Genomic DNA, 10,590 nt, shown 5'->3' with positions numbered 1-10,590 from the left:
TTCACCCTCCCCCTTCCCTATCCTTGTCTGTTCTGTTGACGACCGGTGCGTGGGAAAAATGGTTGTCGGTAAAGCTGCCTATGACATGTGACATGCCTAACTTTCTAGTCTTGGTCATTTCGGGAGCCGTATGTGGGTGGAAGTAATATGTTGTCTGCGTTCTCTTGGCATGTCACCTTCGCAAATATCAATAGAAGTCATCTCCGTGATGCACAATACGTCTTATTCAACGTGTGTTGATCATTTCCGCAAAGCTGTCCCACCGAGTAAACAATGGCATGAAGAAATGTGCTGCTCTTTGTTATCTTTTCCATCTCTTCTGTTAATCCTACGTGCTGAGAAGTCCAGGCTAACGTAGGAAGCGGTCGAACGAGCGCTTTGTAACCTACTTCTTTCGCGGAAGAACGACATCTTAAGACTGCGCCAGTTAATCTCTCTCTCTACCACCTGCTTCACATGCTACCTGTTTCGCACGGCGATTCCGCTGTGGATCGGTCCGAACGGCTACTCCTGTGCGTTTTACAATGGTCATTGTCCCCAGTGATTTGGTGCCCATAGTGTAACCGAACAGTAGCGGATGTTTTCGTCTGTTTATGCGAGTACATTACACTTATTTATTGAGATACAAAGGAATTAGAGACACTGGCTGCGACTGGGCGCTGATTTAAAGTAATGGGGAAGATGAATATCTGTGCCGGAGTGGGATTCAAACCCGGATCTCCTGCTTACTAGGCAGACGCTCTGACCGCTGGAATGAAATGTCGTGTGGCGAGGGACTCCCAGCGGGTAGAGCTGGTCGCCTGGTGCAAGTCTGTTGAGGCGACGTCACTTCGGGGACTTTCGTGGAGAAAGAGACTCGAACCCCGGCCCCCCGGCAAGTCAAGCTGGCGCGATGTCGACGCAGCTGCGGTGGCTGACCTCTGAGCCAGCCGGACACAGTGGTCGTTGCACCTTCACGGACTACCTTAGGACGCCCTCCGTCAGACCCAAATCCTCAGCTTGCCCACACACTGTGAATGTAGCGCCCCTCGCACATTATCCTCATTACTTGCAGCGTTTCACTCATTCCCACGAGAGTTCGGGCCTGGTGTGCATCTGTGCTGAAGAGATCATTTGCCGTTTGATCCAGTGGCCACTATGAATTGAAACAGTAAGGAATTTCAGACAGTGTGTCAGTGAGTAATCACTCTTTTGCATTCACGCACTTTTTCCGCAGCTTTCTGGGGCTCTTTTGTCTTTTATGAATTCAATTATGGTCGTAACTGTGAGTCTTCCCTTTTTTGAGCTTGTACCTGATTAAAGGCTGGCTGGGGGAGGGAACCTAACAACGAGGTTATCGATCGCATCGTATTAGGGAAGAACGGGGAAGCAAGTCGGCCCTGCCTCTTCAAAGGAACCATCCCGGCATTTGCCTGAAGCGATTTAGGGAAATGACACCTAAATCAGGATGGACAGACGCGGGGTTGAACCGACGTCCTCCCGAATGCGAGTCCAGTGTGCTAACCACTGCGCGACCTTTCTCGGTATCTGTTTAAAATAGTGTATGAGAGAGAGAGAGAGAGAGAGCACTCCGTCTTCAGGCCACACGAGGCCCATCGGGTCCATCCGACCGTCGTGTCATCCTTAGGTGAGGATGCGGATAGGAGGGGCGTGTGGTCAGCACACCGCTCTCCCGGTCGTTATGATGATTGTCTTAGACCGGAGCCGCTACTATTCGGCCGAGTAGCTCCTCAATTGGCATCACGAGGCTGAGTGCACCCCGAGAAATGGCAACAGCGCATGGCGGCTGGATGGTCACCCATCCACGCCCGACAGTTCTTAACTTCGGTGATCTCACGGGAACCGGTGTATCCACTGCGGCAAGGCCGTTGCTAAAATAGTGTATAGTGTACTGTTATTTAAGTAGAGTTTTGCTACCCATTTCTGTGTCCTTAAACTACCGCCAACCTGCGCCTACTTCCTTCTGATTATGCAGACCTGTTAGAATCACACCTGTAGTAGGAAACGAACCTGACGATACTGGCACGATCAGGGCACGAAGTAGGGCAGGAAGTGGTCCTTTGCAAGCCATACATCTAGGAATGTGTTCCATATCTCCACAATCTTGGCTATAGTGTGACAGGATTTTGCAGTCATATCGAACTTGGAATGAATTTCTGCAGCCTGAAAGGACGTAACTACACTGAATCACCAAAGAAACTGGTTTAGGCACTCGTGTTCAGACAAAGAGACATGTAAACAGGCAGAATACGACGCTGCGGTCGCTGAAGCTTATGTCAGACGACAAGTGTCTGGCGCAGTTGTTAGATCGGTTACTGCTGCTACAATGGCAGGTTGTCAGGATGTGAGTGAGTCTTAGAGTCGGCGCAGGATCGACGGGACACAGCACCTCCGAGGTAGCGATGAAGGGGGGACTTTCCATTGCGACCGTTTCACGAATGTAGCATGAATATCAGGAATCCGGTAAAACGTCAAATCTCCGACATCGCTGTGGTCGGAAAAAGATCGTCCAAGAACGGGATTAACGACGACTGAAGAGAGTCGTTCAATGTGACAGTTGTGCAACCCTTCCGGAAATTGCTGCAGATTTCAATCCTGGGACATCAACAAATGTCAACGTGTGAACCATTCAACGAAACACCATCGATATGGGCTTTCGTAGCCGAAGGCCCACTCGTGTACCATTGTTGACTGCACGACACAAAGCTTTACGCCTCACGTGGGCCTGTCAACACCGATATTCCACTGTTGATGACTGGAAACATGTTCCCTGGTTAGTTGAGTCTCGTTTCAAAGCTTCATCGTGTTTTCACTGCCGCTACCAGTGTAACGCTTGCTCGGACCTTACTTTCCGACCAGTCGTCGAGTGATTGTGTGAGTTGGGGACTCATCTGAAGTGAGACTCAAGTTTTCCTTGAACCTTTCAGAATATACAGCGTCTCTGTCTGGAGGTCGATGCGAAAATGTATTTTCGCTGTGAATGTCGAGTAGTATTGAGAGTTTATGACAGATGGCTTTGGGTACTCTTGCTGCTTGTAACATCCACGAGATAAATTTTAGCTACAGTGCGACGAAAGGAAATTATGCCTCTAATAGTTATAAACATTATCTATTCGACGTATGGAAAAACAGTGAAAACGATGATAAACATTAATTATTTATATAATATTCTATGATGTAATTGGACATATCGATGTGTATCATACAAAGACAATGATAATTGTAAATTCCTTTTATCATCTGCGTTTGTCTTCCTTTGTTTTTACCTTTTGTTGGTTGGCTTTTGTAGGTAGCGAACGTATACCAAACTGAGGTCTGTTAAGAAATTGTAATTATTTGATAATTGTTACTTGACAATAGAGTTCATTATTATTATAAATATGAGTGAATAATTATTTGTAACTTTAATTCCTCTCTCAGTAAGCATTATCTGTGTTAATTATTTCTTTCCGGTTGTAAGTAGGCTGTTTATGTTTTCTTTATGTAAGTAGGCTGTTTATCTTTTCTTATTGGCAACGTTACGTAGCGCTCTGTATGAAAATCACTGGCTGTGCTGTGTGCAGTCTGTGGCTAGTTTGCATTGTTGTCTGCCATTGTAGTGTTGGGTAGCGGCAGCTGGATGTGAACAGCGCGTAGCGTTGCGCAGTTGGAGGTGAGCCGCCAGCAGTGGTGGATGTGGGGAGAGAGATGGCGGAGTTTTGTAATTTGTCATGAACTGCTATATATATTATGACTATTAAGGTAAATACATTGTTTGTTCTCTATTAATATCTTTCATTTGCGAACTATTCCTATCAGTAGTTAGTGCCTTCCGTAGTTTGAATCTTTTATTTAGCTGGCAGTAGTGGCGCTCGCTGTATTGCAGTAGTTCGAGTAATGAAGATTTTTGTGAGGTAAGTGATTTCTGAAAGGTATAGTTTAATGTTACTCAGGGCCATTCTTTTGCAGGGATCTTTGATAGTCAGATTGCGTTGCGCTAAAAATATGGTGTGTCAGTTTAAGCACAGTCGTGTACAATTTTTCTAAGGGGACGTTTCATATGTCGACCCTTAGCCTAGGATACCTCACTGGAATCTTTTGATTTTTTCTTGTAGTTTGTGTATTTAGTGTAGCTTTTGTTTATTGCTAGCGCGTAATAATAGAGAGAATTTCCTTGGTAGTTGTGGTTTTTCATTGTTGCACAGTAAAGCAGTTGTGGCATGCATGTAGATTTGCACCAAGTATTTCGCAGCTGCAATTAACTAGATATTATTTTCAGTGCTATGTTAATGTGTTCTCTTATTTTTGCTATTCAGATTGTGCTTTTCTGTGTTATCGTGTGAAATATTGTGACAATAATGGCGTGTGAAAAACGTAACACTCGGCTCCAAAGTAAACTGAGAAATAATAGTGACGACGAGCGTAGCTTATCAGCACCACTGGGTAGTGAATTAACAGACATTCGAAGTAGTAATTTGGTAATTGTGCATAGGGATATGGAGCGGGCGGCAAATAATGGTGTAGACAGTCAAACAGGTAGTGAACTGGGAAGCATTATCGATCGATCGGTCGGCAACAGCTCGCCTCAGGAATCCGAAATGATAGGACACAATTTTGCAATTACTGTAGATTCAGGTTTTGCGTCCTCAACCTTTTCTCAAATAAGTCAAGACACATTTTCTGCTTGTCAAAATGCGAATGTTGCTGGTGCAAATGCACTGCCGAATAGCGTAGAGGAACAGATTACAGACACTAATGCATTGTTATTACAATTAATGCAAGAAATGGGACAAAATCTTCAAAAGTTAGACACAATGGAACAGAATCTTCAAAAGTTAGACACAATGGAACAAAATCAGAGACAAACACAGCAAAAGCTGCAAAAGTTAGACACAATGGAACAGAATCTTCAAAAGTTAGACACAATGGAACAAAATCAGAGACAAACACAGCAACAGTTAGACACAATGGAACAAAATCTTCGGAAGTTAGACACCACATTTGAACAAACACGTGAAGATTTAACTACTGAGTTACATAACATTGAATCGAAATGTCAAAAAGTCTCTAATGACGTAAAAACACAAATTTGTGAGCATTTTCAGCCTATTTTTTCGCGGCATGAAAATGCATTACAGAATCACGAAGCAGCCATAAAAGAGCTACAAACCATTGTTCATGAAAATCATGAGACCTTGTGGGCTAAAATTGTCTCAGTTGCATCTACCGATTCGGTTACGCAACTGGCAAAAACTCAGGAAAACTTAAAGAACACAGTAGATTCGATTTCATCACAAATGGACACTCTGAAACTTGGTTCAGAAAAACACACTGAGGAAATGTGTTCACTATTGGAGAAAGTAGCCGAACTTTCGGATCAGGTCACTAACTTATCTACAAAGGTAGATGATGATCTGAATGACACAAGACCCGTAGCCTTCACTGACACAGAAGAGTATGAACAAATTAGAAAATTCAAACAAAATCAAAATCAAATCAATACACAGTACAAAAGAGAAATCCGGGAAGTACAAGATCAGCTGACTCAGGTAATACAAGAATTACATATTTCAGAGGACACTCGCGCTCCAACACAGGAAGAGGAACTTAGAAATACGGAAAAGCCACAAAATAATAGCACAGGGCATTTCGGTAATTATGAAAGGAATTGGCAAGGTGCACCGAATTTTGAGATGGAACCGCCGACACGACGTAACAATGACCGATATGTGACTCGCCGACATGATGATTTTGACTATAAGCTGTTCATTACTACACGTAAATTCAAAACATATAAGAATTCTGGCAACGACATTCATCCACAAGCATGGCTCCATCAATTCTCTCATTGTTTTCCTCCCAACTGGTCATTGGAGCACAGGTTAGAATTTATGTGTGGCTACTTGGAGAATGAACCAGCTGTAAGAATGCAATCGGTCATTCACGATGTCACAGTGAAGGAGATTTTTATCATGCCTTCCTCTCAGCGTATTGGTCTCAAGCTACGCAAGACCGAGTAAAACATAGCATCATAATGATGAAACGTTTCGAACAATCTAAATTTTCCAGTCTTATGAAATATTTTGAAGACATTTTGCATAAGAATCAGTATCTTTCAAACCCATACAGCCCCTCAGAACTCATCCGCATTTGCTTAATCAAACTACCTGAACATTTACGACATATTATTTTGGCAGGACGTTGCAAAGACGACACTGAAGCTTTTCAGGGACTGTTACAAGAACTGGAAATTGACACAGACAGTCGCGGGATGCGAAAACAGGAAAACAATCACTACAGGTCACATCCGTCACAATTCCGTGACGACAGAAACAATAACTGGACACGACAATTCTATTCTTACAACGTAAATCGTGACCAAAAGAGACACCACCCGTATGACAACCACTGGCAGAGTAATAGTTACAGAGAGAGATCGCATTTCCGTAGTAATGAATATGACAGAGACACTCAGAGAAACAGACAATATGGGAACCAAAACAATTATTATCAAGGGAGACAGAATAACTTTAGACGCAACGGTCCAGCGTGCAGTTACGACTCAGGGAGAAATTCTCCACCACATGACCGACAAACAAGAAACTATGTAAACTACCGACAAAACGACAGACGTGAATTTCATCAGAACTGGCGGGTTTCTAACAGAGCTGGGCCCTCTCGGCAAGGCGAATTTGTAGAAGTTAGGCCTCCTAATCCCAGTAACGACACGCGCCAACAAAGAAACAGACAATGACTCGCACCCCAGGCAGCCACTTGCGCCCGCTGTCCCAGGGAAAAATAACATAGACGCTAACCTTGAGCGAAATTCCAGTATTCTTTACCGACGTATACCACATGATAATTGTGTTGCAGTTGAAACTCTGCGTACTAGGAAGAGTAAAGGTTTACACCACATTTCACATGTAAAACCGTTTATTGAAAGATAATCTGCTTTTTAACTTTGTCTTTGCCATAAAACGTTTCACTTCACGTTACTAGTATGCTTTAGAAATTGTTACCATGCAACAATGTTTGAAGTTAAATATCCAGTCAAGAACCAAGAGAACTTATTTAAACAGAAATTACGAATGCATTGTTATTGTGAACAGATGACACAGTGTTATTGTGTGTGTACATTCTTGGTTGTTAGTTGCACGATTATGTAACGACTATAAGGCTCACATACTTAGAACATTTACCAGTACTGCTAATGAGATTTTAATGCAACATTTTGGTGTACTTGAAAATACATTCTGAATTAAAGTACTTTCTGGGAGATACCAGATGACACAGTGGTTAGTTAATGTGACAGCTACACGATTATATCACGACGTTACTAATGTGTGACACAATTGACATTGTTGCTTTTACGGTGTTTCTGTTTCATATCTGCACAGTTTTTCTGTATTATTCTGGGAAGTAAAACATGTTTTAGTAGTAACTTTTGTGGTATAGCTACAATGAGACAGCCTCTTTCGCAGCACAACAATACGTTACAGCACAGTATGTTCTTCACCACAACAATAAGCGTAATAACTAAGAAATCTATACGCAAAGCATTTCACTTTTGTTTATCATGAGGTAAGTACATTGGCTTCTGCAGAACTTAGCTTTCGGAGGAAAATAACTACGACATTTCCACAGAGATTATCTTACAACAAGATGCACCTTTAGCGCTACAGGACACGCATTTCAGTGATTAATTTTGTCCTTAAAACATTTATTTTTAAAGATTTTTGAATTACAAAGAAAGTTTTCCGTGATACATTTCATTCCATTGCTGTAATCTGTAACACCTGAGGGTATAATTACATTAAACCTCAGGGGGGTACACGCCTACTTTGTGTACCATGTGTTTGGCAAGCACAAGGAACCCTAGCTAATATGGTATTTGCTTATACAACTTTACACATCGGTACCATATTTCTCTAACACAAATTACACAGCTATCTGATCAATTAACTGAGAGAGACAAACTTTTTTATTACGTCAGTGACACATGTTTACGCAATTACAGAGTTGGATTACTTCACACTTACGAAATTGTATTTTGTCTGTACTGTGTGAACTCCTTGTATTTTTTCGGAACCATTGTGATACTATGAGAGCTTTGAATGATGTATTTGGTATGAGATCACGATTTTTAAAGTATGTTTGAGGCAGATGACACTATTAAAATGAGCAGAGAATATTTCTTATGGTTTCAAATTATTGCAGAAAGCTACGACTTTTTTGAGATTTGACTGAGGTGTTCTGATGTTATTTTTACGACAACGATGTGTATTATGCTGTTGAGGTATGTTTATGTCAATAAGATGATGCTACCATATATGAGGAATGTGATTACGTGTTTATATGTATATGAATAATGAATAGAATTTAGGGACTCTTGACTTGTGAAAACGGATGTTGGAAACCAAGAATCATACTTTAAGAGTTATGAAATGTGTGTAAATGCGTGAATGTATCACAATGCCGGCGAAAATTTTTTGGACACTGTTATTTTCATAGGAGTTTGTTTCTACACATTTGCAACGTAAATTCTCGACCCATGAAATTTTGTATATGATACTGTCACTGTAGCGGAAACTGCTGTCGTAAATATTTCCGTAAGAAAGTTAAGTGACCACCTGCATGTAATGCGTCGTGGGTACGCAGCTGTGTCAGACGCCGGGAGAACAAGTCATTAGTTAGTGCCTCCTCAGAAGCACAGGTAGAAAAAAAGAAAGGGGAGGCCATTGTCCTCGCTATTGACATTTCCTTGTTGAAAGCATACTGTGGAGCTCGTAATTTATGATATTTACTAAAATGCCTAATGAAATGATTAGAAACATTTTACATCTATTGTCTTTGTAGTTAAGAGATTGCTCATTTTGTTTAATATCTGGTTTCCAGCTGTGTTGCAGCATTAGTTTTATAAAATAAAATGCATTTGCTAATGTGAACACTTTCTGTCAACAGATCTATTAAATAATAATTTTGTAATCCACATTCTTTAAAAAAAAAAGGAGCACTTGGAAAGGAAAGAACAATAAGAAGGGACCAGTAACAGTAACTGGACACATAGTTTTCTTTCCAAGTACATGGTAATATTTTTTTTACAATAAGTTTTTGTGGTGCACCACTTTAATTACATAGACATTAAGATGTGAATATACATTTTCCTTTTCTGCATTGTTGTTTTTACTGTAATATTTTTTCTGCTTGAGCTATGTCATGTTTAGGTATAAGTTGCTGCTGTTTGCCACGGATAGTGTTATTGACTTTGACTTTGTATTATTCTGTTAAGCCAGTTTTACTAATGATTTATTTTTATTGTTTGCTGCACATTGCCTTAGATTAGTTGTAATATTAGAATTGCTTTGCTAATTTCTTAATGCTGCTTGCTTCGCAAATCTGCGTTTTTTTTCATTGCTGTTTATATTAATTGTTTTATGTGATGCTGCATTGCCTCGTCCCTTGGTATATATATATCTGAGATCAGTAGATTTAAGTTAGCTTAAGAGGGGTAGACTATATAAGAAACTAACTATGATGACTTGGAAGAAATGTATTGAGAAGCTATATGAAAATGGTTTGGGCAAAAAAAAAAGGGATACTGTACAGTGGAGAAAAACTATTTTGAGACAGAGGATGTGGACAGAATACAGAAAGCAGGCTTAAATAGGACTTTTGGGAATAATGATGAACGAAGGGAGATCTCCATGCAAAATACTGCAGTAAAACAAACCCTGTACTTTCCTTTTGTGTTATCCCACTATGTGTTTGTGTACCCTTGTGTATTTGTTTTCTTCCTGTCTCTGTGTAGTTTCATAGAATTTTTTCTTCTTCTAATACTAAACTATATTCACTGTGATGAGGAATACTGTTATCCTCAAATATAATTAGCATTAATAATATGTTATTTACCTTGTAAATATGCTTAGACATTATTTATTCTGTTTTGTTTTAATGCTCATGTGTGAAGTTGATGTTTCAATCATTATACTGATCTTTTATGTATTTACTTATGTCATAATTCCTGTAACACTGATGTATATGTTAGTTCAATTCTTTTGTAAAGCCCATTTTACTACAAATGTTATCTGTATTGTTATGTTTTTAATGATATATTTTGTACCTTTGTCATTGTATTCTTATGTTATAAAATTGTAAGTGACACCAGTTCATCAAATTAAGTAACTTGTAAGCATTCATTTCACTGCACACATTTCTGTTGGTCATAGTATATGGACAATATGTGAGAAGTAGGGACTGATAGTGTTTGCACGTGTGTTGATAATTCAGCTAGGGACTGGATAACAGCATTGCTGGTTCTAAGGACAATTCCAAAAAAATTTGTGAGTGCACAAGTGGTGGTTATGGACTTGCTATATTATATGCAAGACTCTTCGATGGTGATTGTGCACCTGCACAGTCGCAACAGATGGCTGCTGGCCGTCTCTACAAGGACTACAGTGGGTCTGCATCTTTGATGGCCAACCAATACCACAATCTCTACCAGGACTATAGTGGGCCTGTCCACAATTTCTACAAGGACTGCAGTGGGTCTGCACCTCTGGTGGCCCACCAATACCACAATCTCTACCAGGACTACAGTGGGTCTGCTCT

This window comes from Schistocerca cancellata, chromosome 11 (genome assembly GCF_023864275.1).
Source record: "Schistocerca cancellata isolate TAMUIC-IGC-003103 chromosome 11, iqSchCanc2.1, whole genome shotgun sequence".
NCBI classification, from domain to species: Eukaryota; Metazoa; Arthropoda; class Insecta; order Orthoptera; family Acrididae; genus Schistocerca; species Schistocerca cancellata.
Note: the sequence above shows the minus strand (reverse complement) of the source record.